General features: G+C 44.3%; 1 pseudogene; it reads right to left on the reverse strand.

Moving 5' to 3' along the window:
• Window positions 1-25,727, reverse strand: part of LOC126278797 (neural-cadherin-like) — a 217,978-nt pseudogene that overhangs the window by 114,513 nt on the left and 77,738 nt on the right.

The raw sequence follows: 25,727 nt of genomic DNA on the forward strand, positions 1-25,727 counted from the left end.
CCTTGAGCCATGTTACACTATTATGGGGGATGATAGTTACAGGAATGTTACCCAGCTTGTCACAAACAAGAAAATCCCGTGACTGGACAGGATATAGTGTTTTAATCAAAACTGATCCCCTCTTCAGTTAGGAGATGGTTGCAACTTCTCCAAACTTATCCTTTATAGTCTCTATGAAGAGTAATGGCTTTATGGTGAAAAAAGAATCCACATCTGTAATTGTACAAACCATATATTGGATTGGGGGGGGGGGGGTATTTCTATGATTGTTGCTTAACTCTACGTTCCTCCCAAGGCACAGCCAGGGAAGGAAACATTTTGGGGGTTGTATCTGTATCTGTTGAATGAGTTCTTTCTCTCTGAAAAGACTGATGAGGCCATGTGAACACCAGCAGGAGAAAACTTCATCCACTTCACATGTAAGTCATCTGCCATGGTACCACTCACTTTGTATGGCAGCTCTCCCCATGAATGCGACCCACGTCATATGGGGCTCTCCCCCTGGGTACTAACCACCCTCAGCAATTGGCGATCTGGCCAATAGTTCATTGCTTGGAGACCCCATGCCCCAGTCACAATGGGCATATACTCCTTGGTATACATTGGGAGGTTTCAGCTCAGGTACCAACACTGCAATCACTGCGTGGACAGGGGGCTACTACTGTGTAGGTACTTATACTTGATGACCTCCCTCCCCCCCCCCCCCCCCTGCTCACAACATGATGGCTGCTGTGCTGAGTTCTAGGAGCACTAACTTACTGGAAAGGAAGGGTGCTATACTGGAAAGGCACAGCGGTGGACACAGACATCACACTGGCAACCTTTCTTGCAGGACTTGCAATTCTGAAAAATTTGGAAAAGTGGTGGCAGGTCAAATCCAACAACGGGAACCATGTATTCATGAATGAAAAGGTGTAAAGTGTGCCTGAAGTGAAATGCAGAACTAGGGTCCTAAATCATGTACCAGGTGCAAATGGGGTCTACACAAGAAAGACCATCTGAAGGAAAGGCAGAAGGATGGAGTGGTAGTGAAAATATAAGCCTGCAGCACAGAAAGGGAAGTAATGCTGCAAAGGCTGATACCCTGTGGTAGCCAAGCACATATTCACAGAAGACTTGCTAGCCCTCTGAGGGATATGACCTTCTAGAGAACAAAAATCTCCTCTATAAAAATCAACACAGATTCTGCAAATAGAGCTTGCTCTGTTCCTTCATGAGATCCGTACTGCTGTAGACAATGGCACACAGGTTGATGCTGAGATCCTTGACTTTAGGACTGGATTTAAACCAGTCCCATGCTGATACTTAGTGATATGAGTAACAGGCCATATTTGTGATTGGATTCAAGACTTCCTTACAGATAGAACTCAACATACCACTGTAACAGAACAAAACTGACAGACATAAAGGTAATTTCTAGAGTACCCCAGGGAAATGTCAAAAAGGACCATTACTGTATACAATGTATATAAATGATTACATAGAACACATCAGAAGCTTCTTAAGACTGGTCACAGAGGATATGGTTGTCTATAAGAAAGCAGTAGTACTAGAAGACAGTAACAATTTGCAGAACAACTACAGAGGGTTGATGAACAGACTGGCTCTGGCAGTTGATACTGAATGTAAATGAATGTAACATATTGTGTGTACATTGGAAAAGAAAGTCACTACTGTGCAACTACACTACTGGTGATAAATTGCTGGAAACACTATCTACAACAAAATATCTACGAGTAACTATCCATAGTGACCTTAAGGGGAAGGACCACATAAAACAAATAGTACAAAATGCAGATGCCAGACTGAGGTTCATAGGAAGAGTATTCAGGAAATGTAATTTAGCCATGAAGGAAGTGGTTCTTATTTGAATGATTCCTGAGTGCTGTTAATCAATCTGGGATTCTTAGCAGATAGGACTAATTCAAGAGATAGAGAATATCCAACAAAGAACGGTGTGTTTTGTCAAGGAATTGTTTGGTCAGCACGAGAGCATTACATAGATGCTCAACGAACTCCAGTGGCAGTTGCTACAAGAGAGGCATCGTGCACCATGGTGAAATTTACTATTGAAATTTTGTGAGAGCATTTTCTGGGAATAGTCATATTACTCCCTCCCATATATGTCTTGTGAAATGACCATGACAAGAAAATTTGAGAAACTAGAATTAAAACAGAGGCTTACTGACAATCACACTTGCCACACTCCTTTTGTGAATGGAGCAGGGAGAGGGGTGGGATCAGTTAGTGGTACCGTAAGTACCCTTTACCACACATGGTTACGTGGCTTGCAGAGTATGATGTAGATGTAGATGAACAGCAGAAATTTTGGAGATTAAGTTGGAGTATGTGAGACAAAATTAATCAATAAGCACCTGTAAATTTACTGGTGAAATGTAAGCTTTGAAGAAGATACTATCGAGACTACTTGTGGAGCACCAATTACCCTGCTGTTATAAACACCACTGCAGGCAGTTTGCCCAAGCAATCAGTTCTATCAATGGATTATTTTGTAATACAGGGTTGCAAACTGGTAGTGATCACTTCAAACAGCCGCTACCAGCTTAAGTTGTTTTATAATGTAAAGTGTCTGTCAATATTAATTTCCAATCATACTTTCTTATCTAAAAGTACTTGGTTTAGTATCCTTTATCACATACTTCTTTGTAAGAAAAGCCATGTTTTGCTTTGAGTTGTACAAGCAATGTATTTTTGGTAGTGCTTTTTCCTATGAGTTCTCCCACATGTAAAAATGTATTCAAAGTTTTTTTTTTCAATTTGTGTACAGTTTGAACTATTCTAATCATCCAGACTTATGCAATGAGACATTACATTTTGCTCCTTCCATATTAAAGTGAATTTTAGTGAAGTATGCTTTTTTATAATTTTTGGTGAACTAGGCAATCATATCTTGGTTTCGAAGAGAGACATGTACAGTACACTGTACTAGTGGACTGAAGATGGCCTAAATTTTGGAAACTGTAAGTTGAAATCTACGGACAAATACAAAATATTTGTTCGGGGTAATGTATGTGATAAGTATAATTGAAGTTTCATATTTGTGACATTAGTAACTGGTTTTTCTCTTTAATTCAGTCTTGATCGCACAACATATGGTACAAGAACATAGGTGACCAGTTTCGCTCATATCACGTGACCATCATCAGATCCATGGCATCCTTTGAAGTGGTAGGTGGAGCACCTGTGTGTGTGTGTCTGCGTGTGTGTGTGTGTGTGTGTGTGTGTGTGTGTGTGTGTGTGTGTGAGAGAGAGAGAGAGAGAGAGAGAGAGAGAGAGAGAGAGAGAGAGAGAGAGAGAGTAATAGGTATAGACATTGATGACAGTTATATCAAGCAGGTAGCAAGAATTATTATGGGAGAGTGTTCTTCTCAGTTGAAAACATGCAGAATCCTAAATGATAATACCTTATTACATTCTGTCCATGAAGCAATGCAACTGACAGCTAGTACATATTTGTTTTAAGTTTCTTCTAGAAGCATCACAGTAACAAGACTTTAAACATGACTGGTTAAGTAGTTGGTTGGTTGGTTGTTTGAGGGTTAAGGGACCAAATGGCAAGGTCATCAGTCCCTTGTTTCAAATGTGGTCCATTCCGCTAATGTGACATCTCAGGAAAGTCAGAACAATAAAAGGGAAAAGGCTAAAAACGTAAAAGGGCAGTCATGTTGTCAATGGTAAAAACAAAATGAGGGAAGTCAGCAAGAGAACGAACCCAATTCTACGCTGAAGCAGCACAGGCAAGACTACCTGTAACTTAAAAGGTGCAACCGCTAGAATGTAAAAGTACGTATGGGAAAAGGAGACTAACCAATCCTTAAAAAAAAAAGGGTAAAAACAGAGTAAAAGGGGAAGAAAAGAGGATCTCGGTCAGGGAGGTGAATCGGGAATCTCCGAACACGGCTTACAGTGGGAGACACCCAAACACTCACCGCCCTGCTCCAACAGCAGAGAGAGATTAAAAACCTTAAAACTGAGAATAAAAACCACTTTCCCGGAGGAAACTGAGAACCAGAGAGACTATCCGGGAATCATCAGCCAACATCAAAGATAAAGTGTGAGGGAGTCTGTTCTTATCACGCAGAGCCAAAAGAAGGGGGCATTCAACCAAAATGTGGGCTACTGACTGGAAGGCTCCACAACCACAAAGTGGGGGTGGCTCATCACGCAAAAGAAAACCATGGGGCAGCCTGGTATGGCCAATGCGGAGACAACACAGTGTGGTCGAGTCCTTTCGGAAGAGGCTGAAGGATGAACGCCATGGTCCTGGTGTCACCTTAATCGCACAAAGTTTATTAGACAGGGGAGTAGCCTCCCAAGAATTGGCCCATGACTGTGCGAAGTGGGATTTGATGTGAAGCCTTAAATCCGCTGCAGGAGGGGCTACAGAAAACGGGGGGTAAGTGACTGCTCCCCCAGCCAAACGATCAGCAAACTCATTACCCAGGATACCCACATGGCCAGGGACCCAAAGGAAGTCAATGGAACAAGCAGCATGGTGAACATCAGCGAGATGGGTATGGATGGCAGAGACCAAGGGATGGCGTGAAAAACACCGGTCAATAGCAAGAAGGACACTCATCGAGTCCGCACATAACAAAACGCGGTTGTGTTGGGACTGTTTAATAAAGGTAAGGGCCTGGGAAATTGCCATCAGTTCCGCAGTAAACACCCCACATGAAGCTGGCAGCAGATGATTTTCTGTTCCAACAGAGGACGTGAAGGCATACCCCACATGATCAGCAGATTTAGAGCAATCAGTGTAAAAATCTACAGCATCCCGTAACTCCCATAAAATTTGGCGGAAAAAGGAACAGAACACCACCGGGGGGGATGGAATCTTTTGGACATCGGTGGAGATCCATCCGAATTCGAGGCCGAGGAACTAACCAAGGGGGGTGGACGGGAGGAAGCGAGGAAGACAGGACAAAGAAGGAAGCTGAAAATCACGGCAAAGATACGCAAGGCGGAGCCCAACCGGGAGTAGGGTGGGCGACATCCATGGTCTGGGAACAGGATAGAATAGGAAGTATGAGTGGGAGAGGAATGGATAGCGAGTGCATAAGACATCAGAAGCTGGGATCGCTGAACAGAAAGGGGGGGGGGGGGGGAGGGATCCCAGCTTCAACCAGGAGACTATCAACAGGGCTAGTAGGGAAGGCACCGGTGGCTAAACAGATACCACGATGGTGTACTGGATCCAGCACGTGCAGTGTGGAAGGAGCAGCTGAACCATAAACTTGACAACCATAGTCCAAGCGAGACAGAACTAGAGCATGATAAAGACAGAGAAGGAGGGAACGGTCCACACCCCAAGAGGAGTGGGCAAGGAAGCGAAGGACATAGAGTTTACGGAAACATCCTACCTTCAGAAGTCTGATATGGGGCAGCCAAGTGAGCTTGTTGTTGAAAAGAAGACCCAGGAAACGAAACTGTGGGACCACAGGCAATCGTTGTGCATCGAGATAGAGCTCTGGATCAGGGTGGATCATAGTACAGCGACAGAAGTGGACCACCTGTGATTTTGAAGGAGAGGATTGAAACCCGTGTGAGAGGATCCATGCAGAGACACACTCTATAGGTCCCTGGAGCTGCCGTTTTGCAGATGCCATCGAGGAGAAACTAACCCAAATGCAGAAATCATCCACATACAGGACAGGGGCGACCAAAGGACCGACAGAGGCCACAAGTCCATTGATAGAAATGAGGAAAAGAAGGACACACAAGACAGAACCCTGTGGGATGCCCGTCTCCTGGGTCTGCGGAAAACTAAAAACAGCACCAACTCGAGCTCTGAATGACTGATGGAACAGGAACTGGCAGATAAAAATCGGGAGTGGGCCCCAAAGACCCCACTGATGAAGGGTGAGTAAGATGTGATGACACCAGGCCGTGTCATAGGCCTTGCGAAGGTAAAAAAACAATGCAACCAAATGGCAGTGCTGGGAAAAGGCCTGCCAAACTGCGGATTCCAAGCGAAGTACATGATCGATTGGAGACTGTCCCTCTCGAAAGCCACACTGGTAAGGGGACAATAGATCCTGAGATTCGAGGACCCAGTTGAGCCGACAGGCTACAATCTGTTCAAGTAACTTACAAACAACATTGGTCAAACTAATTGGCTGATAGCTGTCAACAGGTAGGGGTTCTTAACAGGCTTAAGGATAGAAACCACGATGCTATCCCTCCACTGAGAAGGGAAGTCACCCTGGAGCCAGATACGGTTAAACACCCGAAGAAGATGTTGCCGTTGTGGAGCACTGAGATGTTGAAGCAGTTGGTTATGAATGGAATCTGGACCAGGGGCTGTATCACGAGAAGAAGATAGAGCAGAAAGAAATTCCCATTCAGTAAAAGGTTCGTTGTAAGATTCTGACTCACAAGCGGTAAAACATAAGGTGGAATCTTCACCCACTGTTTCTGGCGAAGGAAAGTAGCCGGATAGGAGGCTGATGCTGATGCCACTGCAAAATGGGTCGCAAGATGTTCTGCAAGAACTAATGGGTCCATACAAAGTCCATCTGGGAGGTGAAGGCCTGGGAGGGTGGACTGCCGATGGCAACCTTGGAGAGAGCGAAGTGTAGCTCATACCCGTGACAGAGGGACAGTAGAACCAAGGGAAGAAACGAATCATTCCCAACATATCTGCTTGCTCTGTTTCATTAAATAACGGCCTTTAGCGTGGAGGCATTTAAAGGTTGTAAGGCTGGCTACAGATGGGTGCCTCTTAAAGTGTTGCAAAGCTCGACGGCGATCACGGATGGCAGTGGCAATGGCCGTACTCCACCATGGGACTTTCCGGTGACAAAATGGTCCAGATGAGCACGGGACAGCAAGGTTAGCAGCGCAAACAATCGCGTCAGACACGTCACGTAGGACGTCATCAATACAACCCGACAAAGAGGGAGGAAACATGACCTGTGCAGTGTATAGAGGCCAATCGGCACGTTGGAAAGACCAACGAGGTAACCTGTCCATCGGGAAGCGGGAAGGTAGCGTGACAATCAACGGGAAATGGTCACTATCACAAAGGTCGTCGTGTGGCGACCAGTGTAATGAAGGGAGGAGAGAGGGAGAAGAAAGAGAAAGATCAATGGCAGGAAAGGTACCATGAGGGCCACTGAAATGAGTAGGGGAGCCATCATTAAGAAGGCACAAGTAGAGGTCTGCAATAAACTGGTCTATAAGAAGACCTCATCTAGATGGAAAGGCACTGCCCCACAAGGGATGATGAGCATTAAAATCCCCAAGAAGGAGGAAGGAAGGAGAAAGTTGCTGAAGAAGGGCAGTTAAGACAGCAGGTGTAAGAGTCCTGTCAGGAGGGAGATAAAGATTGCAAACTGTGACCGCAGAGTCTAGGTGGACCCTAACAGCAACCACTTCTAATGTAGTTTGAAGAGGAATCCATGTGCTAGAAATGTCTGTATGGACCAACGTACAAACGCCACCAGAAGTCCGTAGGGGTCTGACCCAATTTCGACGGAAAACACGGAACCCACGGAGAGTCGGTAAGTGAGCATCAGTGAAATGAGATTTCTGGAGAACCACACAAGCTGCAGAGTAAGAAGAAAGAAGGGATTTCAATTCCAGAAGGTGACGATAGTATCCATTACAATTCCATTGGAGAACCACAGAATGATGGTTTAAAGGGGGGCTGAACACACTAAAGCCAATCATACTGCCGGGTCCCCACCCATCACCAAAAAGGAGGGGGCGACATCCATGAACGACAGGTCAGAATCCGGTTGTGAAGTCGGGGAAGGGACCTCTGGTGGCACCAGAGGCTCTTTGTCCCGGGACTTATGTTGCTTCTTCTTTTCAGGCTGAGATCGAGGAGGGCTGTGTGGCATAAAGGAGCCGCCTGCAGCAAGATCAGGAACAGAAAGAAACTGGGCAACCTGGAGGCCGACAGACCGCAACTCTCACAGTCGTCGTCCGGCAGCGGACCTTTGACCTGGAAGGTGCCGGGAAGATGCATCCCAGGAGAGGTGCCCTTGACCGGCAGACGCCGAAGGAATGGGACACTTCTCCGGCTGGGGAGGGGGAGCAGCACCCAGAGGAGAAAGTGTGGGAGCCGCAGGGGAGGGGGGGAGGAGAGGGGTCCGGGATGGGGGTAAGGAAGGGGGAGGAAGGGGTGAAGATGTAACCAAGGCATAACTAGATGTCAAGGACACAGGGTGAAGACGTGTATATTTCTTACGGGCCTCTGTGTAAGTTAAACGATCGAGGGACTTATACTCCTGTATCTTATTTGCCTTCTTATATACTGGGCAATCTGGTGAACGTGGAGAATGACTACCATGACAATTTACACACACAGGAGGGGGAACACAAGGACTCCCCTCGTGGAGTGGACGTCCACAGTCACCACAGAGAGGGGCCTGTGAACAGTGGGAAGACATGTGTCCATTACGCAAGCACTTAAAACACCTCATAGGAGGTGGGATGTACGGCTTCAGATCACATCGATAAACCATAATCTTAACTTTCTCAGGGACGGTATCCCCTTCAAAGTCCAGGATAAAGGCACCAGTATCAATGCGATTGTCTTTAGGACCCTTCTGAACACGCCAAACAAAGTGAACACCCCGCCGTCCAAGATTGTCCCGAAGTTCCTCATCAGTTTGAAGGATGAAGTCTCTGTGAAAAATCACACCTTGTACCATATTTAGAGACTGGTGGGGGGTAATGGACACAGGAATTGTGCCAAAATGGGTACAGGCATGAAGGGCCACAGACTGGGCAGCTGAAGCAGTTTTGTTCAGTAACGAACCCGACCGCATCTTGCTCAGGGAGTCCACTTCGCCAAACTTGTCTTCAGTAAGTTCCACAAAGAATAAAGGTTTTGTATTGGTGAAAGTATCCCCATAAGTCCTGGTGCAAACCAGACAATGGGGGAAAGGTTTCACCCCTAGGTGATGGGCCTGACCCTCTTCCCAGGGGGTAGCCATGGAAGGGAAGGCCGAAGGCACAAGAGAAGCAGCACTCAAAGAATCAGTTCCACACAGAGAGACAGCCACAGAAGAATGGCCAGAGTTCTGGACCCGTATGTGTTTCACTTGCATAGAGTCTGCCCTGATACCACCCACTGCGATCAGGGGCTCTCCAGCCACAGCAAGGGCCGTCTGGCACGGCGGCCATTGCTGGGAGTTCCGATGCTCCAGGATGACGAGCAACCACTCCAAGGCATGCATGAGGAGGTCACAGCTCAGGTATCAGAAGAGTGATCCCTGTGTGTTCAGGGGGCTCAACCAAAAGGGTACATAGTGACCCCACCAAACGGGCTGGCTACCGTGCTGGCTATGCACCCTAGCATCCTACAACGACGTGAAAGAAAAGGTGGAATGTACTAGGAGGGTGCACGTCAGAGGCACTAGGTAAGGTGCTCTTCCCCAAATGGCTCACACTATGGAGGAGAAATTTTGTAATGGAGGTCAAACCCCAGAGGGGGACCAAGGAATGCCAAAAGGAGGAGATGATTATGCAACAAAGCTGAATTGTAAAACCAACAGAACCAGGAGGATAGCGGGGGCCCACATAAGCAAGGACACCAAGAGAGGGAGAGGAGAGGGCGAGGGGAAAGGAGGGGAAGGGGATGGAAATGCAGCCCTGGAGAGAAAGAAGCCTGCAATAACTTGGGGCCCCGTGCTCGCCACGCACGTTTTCTCAAAAGAGTTGTGGACCCCCTGGGGGGACTGGTTAAGTATGACAACACATTTTGTCTACACTCTGTTCCCAATGATGCTTGATATTTATGTTTCTGAAGATGACCAATACATGGCTGAGGCAAGCTATAATTTAAAAAAATATGTTACTGTGATTGTGCTTAGAAGAAATGAAACATTGCACACTTTATTTCATGTTATGTACCTCATCTATCACATTCTAGGAAGGAACATAATTAGAGACAAGGAAAAATACAAGAAAAATGTCCATAACCTTGTTGAAGAGGTTGGGCAACAGAAATGTGACTATGTTTTTGTGAAAGAAAATGTTTAAAAAAATGGTTCAAATGGCTCTGACACTATGGGACTTAACATCTGATGTCATTAGTCCCCTAGAACTTAGAACTACTTAAACCAAACTAACCTAAGGACATCACACACATCCATGCCTGAAGCAGGATTCGAACCTGTGAATGTAGTGGCCGCGCGGTTCCAGACTGAAGCGCCTAGAACTGCTCGGCCACACTGGCCGACAATGTTTTAAAAACCTGGGTCAAATCAGGGAGCTAATGTTGCAACATTGCATGGACAAGATTATCTCAGATACTCATAAATATCATCAGTCTACCTGGATCTTTGACATGGCAGAAGTATGAAACACTCCACTATGTCCATGAACATATTTCAGCTTTGAGAGTAACTCTAGGCATATGTACATGAATGTGAATCAGAACTCTAGGCTTATGACTTGGGTACAATATTGTAATATGTCAACTGGGGAAGGGTTGAGAGGAGATGGACCAATCTGCAAGCAAGACAGGAAAAGTCACCACAGGAGTGCAACAAGTGCCATTATCTGACTGTATTGGGCAGATGCATAGGCAGTACATGTTTCTGGTTGCATACAGGGACACAAACATTTGCACAATAAAATCTAGTCAAAAAGAGACAACAAATGCAGGTGACAGTAGAACACAGTGTTTGCAGATAAAGTAGAAGGTAAGCAAAATGAAAGGCAAGGATGAAGCTCTTTCTGAAAAATGTGTCAGAAAGCTCTGCAGAACACTAGGGGAGAGATCTCCTTGTGCATGACTTGTATGCAAGGTTTCATGAGAGACATTTCAATGTTTGGACTGATGTAAGGCATTTAGGTGGTTGCTGGGAGCTTATGTAAGAGCTTGCTCATCAATGACTTATCCAGATGAAACCACATAGCACACAGTGTCTGCTCCTTTGACACAGCCACCAGTGGTTGGGAGTAGGAGGGACTGAAAGGGCACATTAGAACCAGGTGCATGGTTACCATAGAATATTGGTGTGGTGATGGTGGTGCACATATCTGTAGTTGTATCCAACATAACACAATTTTTTTTTTTTCAAGGAAAGTAGAACCACACAAAAAAAGCAGTTACAGTAAAGAAACTTACCTTGAACTGAAAAGTGCTAGACTCGTCCTGGTCACGGACTGTCACTGTAAGTATTGGTTTGTGAGGGATGTTGTCACCTTCCATTTCATCCACTTCTGCAAACCATTCTGATTTTGAAAATTCTGGTGGTGTGTCATTCACATCCTTCACTAAAATTGAGACGGTAGTTGTCCCTGTTAAGAGAAATAGTCTTTCTTGCAGTCTTTTCTGAGCAGACATGTTAACCAGTGACAATTCGAGAACATTTTTCCACACAAATTACATATCATTTGCCTCCCACCCACCCCTTCTCAGGCTCTTGGTAAAGCCTTTAAAACTACATCTAAATTTAGTGATTGTGGAAATGGGTTGTTTTTCTGTCTAAAGTAAGTACTTAATCGACATTCCTCTCTAAATTAAATAAAACCTCTGTATCTTGTTCCCAGTGCTAAATATTAAAAGAAGTAAGAATTCATTTCTATTTAAGGCAATTCCTGAGATCTTTAAAAACTTATAGTGCAGGTAGAAGGAACTTGATCTATTGTCATGTTCTGGTTTCAATAAAAATGTTTTATCTATTAAACTTGGTGGAACAACATAAAATTTCTTTTATTTTTAGTTTAATATTGGAACTTTTTAATTCTATAATTTATTTACAATGTTTTTCACCTTCCACTGGATAAACAAGGACAGAAATGTGTTTTAGAAAATCTAATTTTATATTGATATGCTGATGGTAAGTGACACCTTCTGAATAACTGTATGAATCTTACATAGGCTAATTTTATTAGTAGATTATATTCAGTTTTAGTTACATAGACAAATATTGAGATGATTCTTGTGGGTGCGAACACGTCAAAAAGTATAACATAAAAACATTTCAATATAATACTTACTACACTGGTCATTTGTCAGGAGATTGTAAAAATAGGTGATTACATTAAACTGGAACTGCTAATATTTACAGAATTAATATGCTGTCAGAATGAAACATTGTTATGCAATTTTCATAAATTTATGATAAACAAAATACCTAATCTTGACTGTTGTGACCCAGTGCTGTCAGTACTGAAATCTAACAGACGTTTTTATTAAGCTCAACTAACAGGCCCTTTTAAGATATTCATCTACATAGTGGAAGGAGTTGCGTATCAAAAAGTCTTTCAAACTCTGTATAAAACATGCCTTATCTGAAACCAAGTTTTTAACAAATAGTTGCTGGCAATTTATTGAAAATGTTCTTATTCCTAGTGTCAGTGGTATGTATTGAGCTATTGGTTAGAAATAGAGATATTTTACTCGCAACAAATTTCATTAAGGAATAAATATACTGAGAATCAGTGGTAAGAATACAAAGTTCCTTGAACAGTTTTCTACAATGAGTTCTTGAATTTACACCACAAATGCTTCTTATACCACGATTTTGCTTTCTAAAAACTTTTTCTTGGTTTGATGAGTTACTTCAGAATAAGTTTTTTTTATATTTGTATGCCATACTTCATTCTCACTGCAAATACATACTTGTTTAGGTGCTTAAGCAATTCTGTGGTATGCCCTTCCCAACTGAATGTATTATCAAGTTATAATACCAGAAATTTAACACTGTGAATATCTTTGTTCTGTATATTTTAATATGTTATGCACATGCTGGAAGGAAATCTCTTACAGGTTCTGAACTGCATATAGGCGATCTTTTCAAAGTTTAATGACAGTGAATTAGCTCTAAACCATTTATTAATGTCAGTGAAAATTTGATTAGCAACTATTTCTAAGTCAGTACTTGACTTGCTACTTATTGGAATGTTTGTATCATCTGCAAACACACAAACTTAGCATCTGGCAATGTAACTGGCGCGAGGTCATTAATGTACACAAGGACAAACAATGGGCCCAAGATGGAACTTTTAGGAACACCACATGTAATTAATTCCCAATCGGATGAAGACTGACCTTTTACCCCACAGGTGTTTTGCAACTACACCCTTTGTTTCCCGTTAGGTGAATAGGACTTGAATCATTTCACAACTTTGTCAGTGACACCATAATATTCTAATTTACTTGAGAGAATGCTATGGTTCACAAGTCAGAAGCTTTTGACCGGTCACAGAAAATGCCAGTAGCCTCTAATTCATTACCTAATGAATTAAGTAGGCCTACATCCTCATTGTAAGTGTAAATAGCTTTCTCTATATCAGAACCCTTAAGAAAGCCAAACTGTGACTTGGAAAATATATTATTTGCAGACAGATTCTTACTGAGATGCTTGAACAAAACCTATTCAAATATTTTTGAGAAAGCCAGCAAAAGTGAAATTGGTTGATAGTTTGTTGGTATTTGTTTATCAACCTTCTTGTAGAGAGGCTTAACTTCAGCATATAATGTCTCTCTGTTTCATATCATATCACACACACACACACACACACACACACACACACTTTTTGAGAATATTTATTAATTTTTATAATCAATTATAAAAAATTTAACTAGCAGCGTGTGTGTTTTCCTTACAACTAACATAAAACTTTCACAGTTAAACATTGTCCTATGTTTCACATGTCAGTACGAAAATAGCTTCAGAAACATCATTATACATTTGTTTGATGTAGTATCTAAGACTCTCCACAGCAAATATTCGACTTAAATATGTACCGCTAGGAAGGATTACAGTCATTTGGCTGCAGATACATGTTTCTTCATAATAGTCCATCAGTAGGCAGATGCAGAACAGAAACTGAAAACTTGTTGAACTGTACTGACAAAGTTGACAGCAACAAGATAGGACAGCACAGTCATGACATGGTTTAACGAAAGAGCCCCACATGGATCAAGAATCTCAGGAGTTAAGGTCTTTAATTCAGTTTTGAAATCCTAAATTTTATCTCCTCATATTTGAGCCATTTTCGTATCTTTGGCTTTGAACATTTTTCACAGAAATATGCTGTCTTAACAACTCATTGAAGACAACAAGAGTTAGCATTCATCATTAGTGAATATATTTGGAATGTAGCTAACTAAGGTATACTTGATAGACTTCCACAGCCGCTCAGTATTCTGGAGGTGGATACTGGCGTCATCCGGAGTGACGAACTGCACAGAATGGTTCACGATTCGTGGTCAAATCCTTCGGCTTTTAGTCTTGTACGACTGAAAAATGTCTGTGTGGACTTTTGTTCCAGGCAGTAACAAGTGTTTTATGAGACCCACTAAAGTCACCTTGTCTCGGGACAATACCCTCACAACGAAACACTTGCGAGAGTCTCTTTCTATCCCACTGAATAACCAAATATGATCTATTTCACTTTTAGAAGGCCGTCCTCTCTGGTTCTTTTGTCTAGCAATATGAGATTCATCTACTTCTACAATTTTATTTATTCCACCAATTGGCACACTATCATTTGTCACTACCACATAACAGACTGAATGGATAATTTGGAGGACTCGAACCACGTATTTTTCCTGATGCTGGTTCGCTTTCCGCAAAGTCCGCAACGAAATTGCAACGGTATCTCAGAGTCGACACTCCTCTTACGAAGTTTTACAGACCTCGCAGCATCGCAGTCAACACAGTCCCTCCTTTCCTCGTCCGGCAAAAGTCCATATGTGCGGCAAAAAGACAAACATTTGTCTATGCTGGATATGCATGGAATTAGAGTTTACCATGTCAGACAATCTACAGAAGAAACGTGAGAAACAGCACACATTACACTCGCTATCGACAGAAACCGTGTGGGTTTCCCAATCAAATCACAAATAATTACGGCGGGAATCTAATGTACACGAACTAAAGGAACAACGGAAAACTAATAAAAATGACGATCACAAATAATTGATCATAACGCCCGCCACTAGACTTCCACAATCGATTTACTATTGCACGTTCGATATGTATCGTTTGGACCCCTCCGACGTCGATAGGCAATCATCCTTGAAAATAACCGTGAACACAATATCTGAAATGGTAACTCGTCCTTTGTTACCAGGCCTTTTCAGTGACTGCCAGAAAGATTCTTGGAAACTGTTTGAACCTCCTAATGATATGCATGTTTTGTCCAACGCATGGAGCATTCTCACGAAAGATTTTTTGGTGAGGTAATTGTTTCAGCTCCTTTTCCGTTTTGCGGCATTCAATAGCACGCAATATAATTTCATGAGCACCGCTTTGTAGCACTGATTTCCTACTGCAGTAGGCCTACCGGTAGGTGACACACAAGACGTTCCAGGAACTACCTTGTTTTGATAATGTACGTACCGATATTGCACAATAAGCGCCACTCACAACACAGAAGCGCTAAACAACAAAGCAGACGACTAATAACTACCTCGCGCCATACGTTAACAACAGCCAAAAAACGAATGACTATCAACCGAAGCCTTCCGACTTTTACCGAGTCACAGCTGGGACAGTACTGAGCTGCCTCACAACTAAAATTTTTAACACACTATACTTTACTTCATTATTTTGTTTTGTACATGTTCCATAGATCATTTGAACGATTCGTTTATCGAACTAACGTGTATGAGTCAGTTTGCAGGACATTTAGCTCTTTGACGACAAGCGACGTAGCTCCTACCGGCTTATATTCCAGAAAGAGGAGTGACATAGGATCTACATCGGCCGTTTCTAAACTTTGTAAACATATTCAAACATTTTTCGTACGTCTTTTGTCTGCATAAAGATACTCCACGATGCTTGTACTAGCATGAAAATACACAGAAGGCAACACTTTTCATTCGCGTTAGAATAAAAGGAACACAGATAACAATGTATGTTCCTTGCTTTGTGGCTTTCACCATTCCCCGTGTTGCCAAGCGCCGCAGTTCATAAGGCCATATGCAGTGCAAACGGTGTCGACTGTTATATGCTGCACGCTTTTTATTTATTTGTAAGCTGGCTTTACAATACAGTACTGAAAAATAGGAAAGAGCTAGCAAAAGGTCTAAGTATGTAGAAAATGCAAAAAACTGAACTTCGTAGACTCATCCACTATCAATGTCTGAACAAAATTAATAATGACAGAGAAGATGAGACGCCTCTGGATTATAATGCCTCGGGCATGGATGTGTGTGACGTCCTTAGGATAGTTAGGTTTAAGTCGTTCTAAGTTCTAGGGGACTAATGACCACAGCAGTTAAGTCCCATAGTGCTCAGAGCCATTTTGAACCAAAGTACTCCGAAATTTTTCATACTAAGGCAAATGTAAGTAAGCAGTTTTCAATTAAAGAAGCTACATTTGATAGCTTTGTTCTCTTTAGTGTCAACAACTGTACCCCCATTTAGCAAAATAAAGGCGAAAAAATTGTTTGTTGTTACAGTAACAACACCTTCTCCTCTTCATACAAAAAAGGTCACTGACGTAAGACAATGGTACTATGTACTTTTTCGTAGGAAAAAGCTAATTTCCAAGAATGATTATCTATCGAACCTATGAGTCGCTAACGATGTATATCGAATGTGTGACACTGTTATTAATAAACGTTGGTCCACCTAAAATCTTCCATGATTTAAACAAAAAACATTGATTCACGTATTTAGCGAGATCGTGGCAACACAAAACTGCACGCTGATCGATCTGTGTGATAACACTGAATTAGTGGATCAGTGTATTTCAGTTAATTCATGGGGATGGTAGATGGATTAATTTTTATCATTAATAGAGTCGCAAATCTGATATACATCGTTACTTGCCCGCGCCTTCTATAGGCAATCGTTCTTGGAAACTACCGAAAAAAGACACCTCTTTCAAAAGCAATAAACTAACTTAAATTCTGGGAAGCAGAACCTGTGGTGTCACCGCCAGACACCAAACTTGCTAGGTGGTAGCCTTTAAATCGTCCTCGGTCCGTTAGTATACGTCGGACCCGCGTGTCGCCCCTATCAATGATTGCAGACCGAGCGCCGCCACACGGCAGGTCTAGAGAGACTTCCTAGCACTCGCCCCAGTTGTACAACTGACTTTGCCAGCGATGGTTCACTGACAAAATACGCTCACATTTGCCGAGACGATAGTTATCATAGCCTTCAGCTACGTCATTTGCTACGACCTAGCAAGGGGCCATTATAAGTTATTATTGATACTGAATCATGTACCGTCAAGACCGACGTTCGTCATTAATGGATTAAAGTTAAGTATTCCACCAGCTACGTCCGTTTTTCTAAATTCTAATTTCCTTGTCCTGTTCCAGACCTCACGTCAGCCTGCGTGAGCTAAAACGCGTGCCTTTCGGCCTCCTCTAGTAACACGGCTTTGGCTCTCCTGCCAACCACAACAGAACCTGCTACACGAAATTCAGAAAAACTATGAAAAACAACAGCGTCTCCAAGATAAACCACACGCTAAATGCTCAGTACTCAAATTGTTAATGAACATGTTGTTAATTGTAGCCCTATTCATGCAACTTCACTTAATTTTTTTACTGGCTTCCAGTTTTTAAGCAAAAATTCATCAATGGAATAGAAGGAGTTGTCCAGGAGAAATGGTTTTAAATTATACTTAAAACTTGCTTCACTCCCTCTCATTTATATTATTGAACAAACGACCAAAATTTTTTGTTGTTGCATATTGAACTCCTTCTGGGCCACTGAAAAATTAACAATGGGTAATGAAGTTCATTTTTCCCTCTACTGTTGTAGATACAGGGTAACAATTATTGAACTACATGAAATAAAATCGACATTAATTCTGCACGGTCGACCGCGGGGCGTGATGGGAATTTGTATGATTTGATTTAGCGACGAAGCCCACTTCCATTTGGATGGGTTCATCTATAAGCAAAATTAGTGCATTTGGGGGGCTGAGAATGCGCAGTTCGCGATCGTAAAGCCTCTTCCCTCTCAATGGGTGACTGTGAGGTGTGCAATGTCCAGTCACGGAATAACCGGTGCGATATGCCGCGGTGGCACGGTGAATGTCAAACGGATCGTGAAGGTTTTGGAAGATGATTTCATCCCCATTATCCAAAGTGACCCTGATTTCAACAAGATGTGGTTCATGCAAGACGGAGCTCGGCCCCTTCGAAGCAGGAGAGTGCTTGATGTCCTGAAGGAGCGCTCTGGGGACCACATTCTGCCTCTGGGGTACCCACAGGCCACTGGAATGGGTTTCGATTGGCCGCCATATTCTCCAGATCTGAAGACATATGACTCCTTTTTGTGGGGCTATATTAAAGAGAAGGTGTACAGCAATAACCTCGAAAACCATTGCTGAGCTGAAACCAGCCATTCAGGAGGTCATCGACAGCATCGATGTTCTGACAATTCAGCGTGTCATGCAGAATTTCGCTATTCGTCTGCGTCACATTATCGCCAATGACGGCAGGCATACCGAACATGTCACGACCTAAATCCGAATATCTGTACTGACATTCACATAATGAATAAAGTGTGTGAACACCGTAGTTTGTAACTAATTTAGCTTTTTTTCGTATAGTTCAATAACTGTCTGCCTGTATACACTTCACTGTTCTTCTCAAATTGCGGTGTTCTTCTCAAACTGTGGTGGGTTGTTCACAATGAATTTCGTTAGCGAATATGTAAATTGCGACGGCTCAGTTAAAATGCTTAGCTCCTTGAAGAGATAACGTACATGACGTCCATGGGTGAACACCACATATATATTCTTAATGCTTGCGTTTGTGCTTTAATTACTAACCTGTCTGTTGATTGTAACAATAAAGAATCACACAAATAAATTTAAACTGCCCATAAAAATGATAGTTTTTTAGGAACAAGAAACAAGGTTTGGCAACAAGTAAATAAAATAAGCTCTTACCTGTACCAGAAATCATACATCTGTTGAAGAGACAGTAACAGCTGTAAGGGGGTCATCATCTATGCTCACAATACTTATTTATTATATCGACTTAAAATTTTTTTTTCTTCTGATTGAATAAAGCGAAATAAAAACGTACTTTCATTGTTTTAGCTTGTTTTTCATTTTGCTTTCCGCCTTGCGCTTTTCTGTTTCGACAATAAGGGCCAGGTAATTTCTTCTTTTCGTACATATTTTCGCCAACTCATTCGTCGTTATGAAGATAGTAAAAATACCGATTAACTCTACTAAGTATAACATATACTAAAGTCACACCAAATTAGGAAATTACTGCTACAGTTTGAGTGTATTTTATGTTTCCTGAGCGCTGGGTGAATTCATTTCCTCATTTAACTTTCATGTACACAAACTATTTGAAACTTTTCGCACTAATTGTAGGGCTAGATATAACACTACGTGCAACAGCGATTTGAGGCATCTTAACTTCAATGTTGAAGTGCAGTGACCCAGTGACATTGATAGTAGTATATGGAGCTATAACCGATTACATTATTTACGTTTTCAAATCCTTTACTAATACCATTTTAGTAACTCAAGACTGTTGACACCTAGTGACACATCTTACCATGACCATTACTCTATAGTGCTTTGCATCACAGCTTTACAAGCATATCAGTCACTGTACCCACGTTTTTTGCATAATTTTAGCTACGAAAATATAGACGCCAAGAGAACAGCTTTACTTTCTTAGAACGAATAACGAAAGTGCTTCTGCAGACTCAGTTTAACAACATTATAGGGAAATGAATTTCCAGCTTTGACTATTATGAGTCATTACTTACACTGTACTAGAGGAATCTGTATAGCGTGGCTTAGCGTTACGCAGGCACTTGCCAGCCAAAGGCAAAGGTCCCGAGTTCGACTCTCGGTCTGGTACACAGTTTTAATCTGTCAGTAAGTTTCATACCAGCGCACATTCCGGTGCAGAGTGAAAATTTAATTCCGGCAACCTCCCCTAGGCTGTGGGTAAGCCATGTCCCCGCAAGACCTTTCCTTCCAGAAGTGCTAGTCTTGCAAGGTTCGCAGGAGAGCTTCTGTAAAGCTTCGAGGGTTGAAGACGAGGTACTGGCGGAGGTGAAGCTGTGAGGGTGGGTTGCGAGTCGTGCGTGGGTTGTTCAGTCGGACAAAATGACTGGCTTTAGAGGCCGCCCTGAGTGGACGTGCCGTACTTCCTCCCGCGGAGCGGGAAGTTAGTGTTTATTTACATTGCGACTCAGCCTGCGCGTGGGCTTCACGCACTGAGATCATGGCAAATAAGTTCAGGAGATCGACACAGTGTTTCAACTTTTGCCCAGACTATGCACGACCGAAAGCCTTAGATGTGGAACGTTTCCTCCGTGAGGAGGCCAAGATACCGTCGTCGGAACTTCTGGGTATCCAACCATCGATTCTCAGAAACAACGTTTACGTTAAAATGATCAATGACACTGCGTGTGAGCGAGTTTTGAACACGACCAACCAGAGCCTCCGTTACCGTCACGCTGACGGTAACGTCGGCGTGGTAAAAGTCTAATATTTGAGATTATGCGTTCGAATTATTCGTGTGTTCGAACTATCATTCTAGGCACCTGCAGAGGATGCCATAGCGGCTTTCCGGCCACACGGCGCTGTTCATGATACCAAAGCGGCACCCTGGGTCCACTTCCACACATAAGCTGTCCTTAACGGCGTGCGTCAGATCACAATTGATCTGCGCAGCCATGCTCCGTCGTATCTGTTCTCAGATTTCGGGCCGAAATCATGTACAGCGGACAGCCGCGTACTTGCTCTGGGTGTGGAAAAGAGGTACACATCAGATCTGAAAGTCTGCAGCGACGGTCAAGGCAGCTACCAACTGGAGGAGTGGTACTTCCCTCGTCATTTACGATACTTCCAATCACATATGCGACGGCGCTTAAGTCACCGCCGGCCGCCACGCGGCTCTCGGGATCGCTTGAACAGTTGATGGACAGCGCTCCGCCCCTTTCTGAATCGGTTGCGGACGAGGTGACTTACGATGTCACTTTAGCCATGTTTTCAGCTCCGGTGGTTGCTCCGGCTGCGCCTGAGGCCGACACTGATGTCGAACATGACTCCTTGGTTGACTCTCTCGTTGTTCCGATGGCGGCCTTTCTGCCTGACCAGCGTGACTATTTCCCGTCTTTGGACATGGAAGGACGATTGGGTAAACAAAGCTCCCGTAAATGACGTGAAAGGAGGCGCCGTACGACGTCGGAATGGGACTCTTTGCCCTGTCCACATGGTCCACTAACTGTTGAGGAAACCAACCTTTCAGGGTCTGAGACCGTGGAGGACGGCGTCGTCAGTGCGCCGCGAAACGGTGGCCCTCAGTAGCTCTCGCATTGACGGAATAGAACATTTCTGCTTCTGAAGCTCCTACCGAAGAAGGAACGATACCATTCGATCTGGCAGTGTCGGCATCTATTGAACATATGGATACTGTGGTGTCACCGCCAGACACCACACTTGCTAGGAGGTAGCCTTTAAATCGGCCGCGGTCCGTTAGTATACGTCGGACCCGCGTGTCACCACTTTCAGTGATTGCAGACCTAGCGCCGCCACACGGCAGGTCTAGTCTAGAGAAACTCCCTAGCACTCGCCCCAGTTGTACAGCCGACTTTGCTAGCGATGGTTCACTGTCTACATCCGTTCTCATTTGCAGAGACAACAGTTTAGCATAGCTTTCAGCTACGTCATTTGCTACGACCTAGCAAGGCGCCATATTCAGTTACTATAATTGAAACGTCCCCTTTGAAAAATTATACTCGACTGTGCTTAAACTGACACACAATAGTTTTTAGCGCAACGCAATCTGACTTTCAATAATCCCTACGAAAGAATGGCCCTGACTAACATTAACCTATATGTTTCACAAATCACTTACCTCACAAAAATCTTCGTTACTCGAACTACTGCAATACAGCGAGCGCCACTACTGCCAGCTAACTAATAGATTCAAACTACGGAAGTCACTAACTACTGATAGGCACAGTTAGCAAATGAAAGATTTTAATAGAGAACAAACAATGTATTTACCTTTACAGTCATAATATATATATCAGTTCATGACACCAATTCTTACAAATTTCAAAACTCCGCCATCTCTCTCCCCACGTCCACCACTGCTGGCAGCTCACCTCCAACTGCGCAACGCTACACGCTGTTAGCATCCAGCTGCCGCTGCCCAACACTACAACGGCGAGTATCACAACAATGCCAACCAGCCACAGACTGCACACGGCACAGCCAGTGATTTTCATACAGAGCGCTACGTGGCGGCGGCGTTACCAATAAAAAAACCTAAACAGCCTACTTACGTAATTACTATCTTCAAGCATATATTCTAAACAGATAACATTGTGAATCATGTACCGTCAACAGCGACGTTCATTATTAATGGACTGAAGTTAAGTGTCAAACTAATTACGTCCGCTTTCTGCATTCTCATTCCTTGTCATGTTCCACACCTCACGTCAGTATAATTCTTCCCTCCTCACGCCAACCTGCGTGAGCTAAAACGCGTGCATTTCGGCTTCCACTGGTAACACTGTGTTCGCTCTACTACTAACACAGAAGATACCATAGCGAAGGAGTAACTGCGGACGTGGAGCTTGGATTTTGAAGGAACAGCAGATCCCATACACGAGTCTCCTCCGTTAGGGGAGGCGACCGGCTGGTGTCAAGTTCTGCACCGTGTTAGGGGAACTGGCAGTTCCTGCTGCCATGTGCTCCCGCATCTCCACAGCACCGAACTGCAGCGCCCAAACCATGGTAGGGCACAGTTCACACATACCGTATAGCGACACTGAATGCCAAAGGCTTCCGCACACCAGTCAAGATACATCTTCTGGAAGAAATGAAACGGGCTTAGGAACTAGACACTGCACTGTTACAGGAGGTGCATTCAGTAGTACCACCCCAGGTAGCGGGATACGACTTCTATGCCTCTTACAGCGATCACCTTGACTATGGAGGTATGGCTTTTATGATTCACTCCACGCGTGTCGTTAATGTCTATGTGCCATCGGTGTGAAAAAGTACGATTTTTTTCGGTGGAGACTGCCCCACTGTTCTTCGGTCGACTTGAACATCTTCTCTTTGGAGGGGCTTTAACTGCGAACTCGGCCAGAAAGATCAGTACCCATATTGTACACTGTGGCAGGTGCTGCGTTTCATTGTTCATGATCTAGCCCTACAGGATACCTGGGAGATATGGCATACAGACGACCCAGGCTTCACGTTTCGCTCGAGCCCCTTGGCTAGTCAGCTAGACAGCATTTCTGTCTCCCATAGGATGGTTGACGCAGTGCTGAATGTAGAGCACTGGCCTTTGGTGCCATATGACGACTGCGCATATGTGTGTGTGTGTTGCTCCTTCCCCACCAGAAAGTTTGGAGGAGCTTCATGGAAACTCAACACTCAGCATCTGTGGGATCCTAATTGTCGTCAATCACTGAGATTTGGAGAAGATGCGAACGACGTGTCCAATGCTACGCATCCGTCGAGGACTGGTGTCTAAAATGTTCTACACCGATGCTCCTGCGCACATTCATCGCTTACAGCAGGGAGGTAGCCGCTTGGTACAGGCACACTAAAGACTTCTAATTCAGCGCCCTCCGCGACCTTGATGGTCCACCACCTTCCCCGGAAGTACAAACTGAACGCAGCGTGATTAAGACGAAGCTACTAGTGGTTACTCGCTGGAAACCACAGGGAGCTGTGGGGGTGCGTGCCAGCAGACGTTATGTGGTGTGGCAGGAGAATCCCTCCATGCATCGTATTGTGCACGATTGCAGACATCGCAGACAAAGGTTAGTCACTGAACTCAACTTCCAAGCGAACACAGTCGATAGTTTTGTCAAACATTATCGCCGAGTCTGCAAATCGCCGACGGAATCCCTATTGAATATGTTTTGTGGTCTCATGTCTACACGATGGATGGAGATGTATAATGAGCTGATCACGTCTGCAACTGCGATTACACCAGCTTTTGTCGAGTGTATTGTTGTTCCTGTTTATGAACTGACACCTGGAATTACTACGGGCCACTACCGTCCTATGACATTATTAAATAATGATTACAAGGTTTTTGTGCGGTTATTGGCGTCGCGCTGAAACCCCTCTTACCATGTGTACTCTCCACAGCGCTAACTACGCCAAGTGGCAAGGTTAACGTCCAGACAGCAACTGGAGATTGTCGTGGCGTGATTGTACTGGCAGAGGGGTGCAGACTTCGTGCGGCGATTGGTGCCGTAGATTTTGACAGCGCGTTTGACGGGCTGCGCCATGTCTTCTTGTATTCTGCCTTAGAATGGATAGGATTTCGTACCCAGTTCATCAACGCCCTTCGGCGGCAGTTTAGCAGCCCGTGTTCATTAGTCCTGGTCAATGGGCGTGTGATGGGTCCGATACTGATTCAACGGTCGGTCCGACAAGGTTTCCCCTGTTCATGTAGCGTGTACCTTTATGCAGCGGCGCTGGAGCCGCTCATAAGCCTGCTGACGCAGTTGCCTGGATTCTCCTTATGCTGTTACGCCTTCCGGTGCCACGCATACGCAGATGACCTCCTGCTGCTGGTTAGTTCTCGGGAGGAAGTCGCAAGGACACCAACACGGATCATGGGAGAGCGGCTGGAAGTGTGATGAATGTGCACAAATCCACGGCGCTGTCTACTGGTCCCAGGCAACCCCCGGAAGGTCTTGTGCCCCTGCCCTGTGTCCAACATCTCCGCCATCTTGGGATCACCTTTACGTCGTCAGCATGCCGTACAGCGGCTGTCAACTTTCGTCAAGTTTTAAGAATTATCCATACGATGATCAGCCACAGACCCCTACGCCACCTCTATCATTTGCAGCCTGTTGCCTACCTGAATGCCTACGTAGCACCCATAATGGTTCATACTGCGCAGATCCTGCCGCTGCCGATTACGATAGGACGTTGTATCCAACGGCATTCGGATATTTTCTGACGCCTGGGTTCATCTTCAAACAACGCTGTGACACACTCACTCGTCCCCCTCGTGCAGGAGGGCTTAGTCCTTTGAACGTCCGCTATAGAGCGAGTGCGGCAACACTTTACATGGGCACGATGCATTAACATTGGTGAAGTGTCGAGCCCTCCATTATGCATAATTTATTTCCGTCCTCGCTCCAGTATCCCTCTCCACGCCTGTCCCTGTCGTTAGCATCAGACGCGCGTTTGTACACATCGCGGCCTTCGTTGTGGACCTCAATCATGCTCGCGCCTCACTCCCACCAACGCCCCTGTCGCAGGCGAAGGATTTCTACGTCCTTTTTCTGCGTGGTGACGCCTGTAAAGTCGTAGAACGCAAATTCCCATTGTTGCAGCGGACTGAGATTTGGCGGCACATTCATCACAGCTTCTTTCCGACGCATACCCGATCGACTTGGTATTATTCGACCTGTCGGACATATCCTACCAATCAGCGGCTCCATGCCACAGGACTGGCGGCCTCTCCTCTCTGCGCCGTCAGTCGCAGTGTCGACGGCGATCAGGTTTCCAGATGGGTGGAATAATTTTAATTTATTGTGTTTTTGTTTCTCTATACATATGCTCACAAAAAATAAATTAAGTAAAATAATATGAGCATTGTGAGGCTGCAGCATGGCGGCGGGAAGGGGGAGCCATCGCCGTCAGGTTTCGGGATTCTTCTCCTGGCCGCCTCGTCTCCTCCAAACTGTAGCTGACTGTGGCTCTAACAAATCGACAATACAAAAATAAATTAAAAAAGTCAATAGATCTCTTGCGCGAAAGGCGAGAGACCTGGGATCGAGTCTCGGACCGGCACA

The sequence above is a fragment of the Schistocerca gregaria genome, chromosome 6, assembly GCF_023897955.1.
Source record: "Schistocerca gregaria isolate iqSchGreg1 chromosome 6, iqSchGreg1.2, whole genome shotgun sequence".
NCBI classification, from domain to species: domain Eukaryota; kingdom Metazoa; phylum Arthropoda; class Insecta; order Orthoptera; family Acrididae; genus Schistocerca; species Schistocerca gregaria.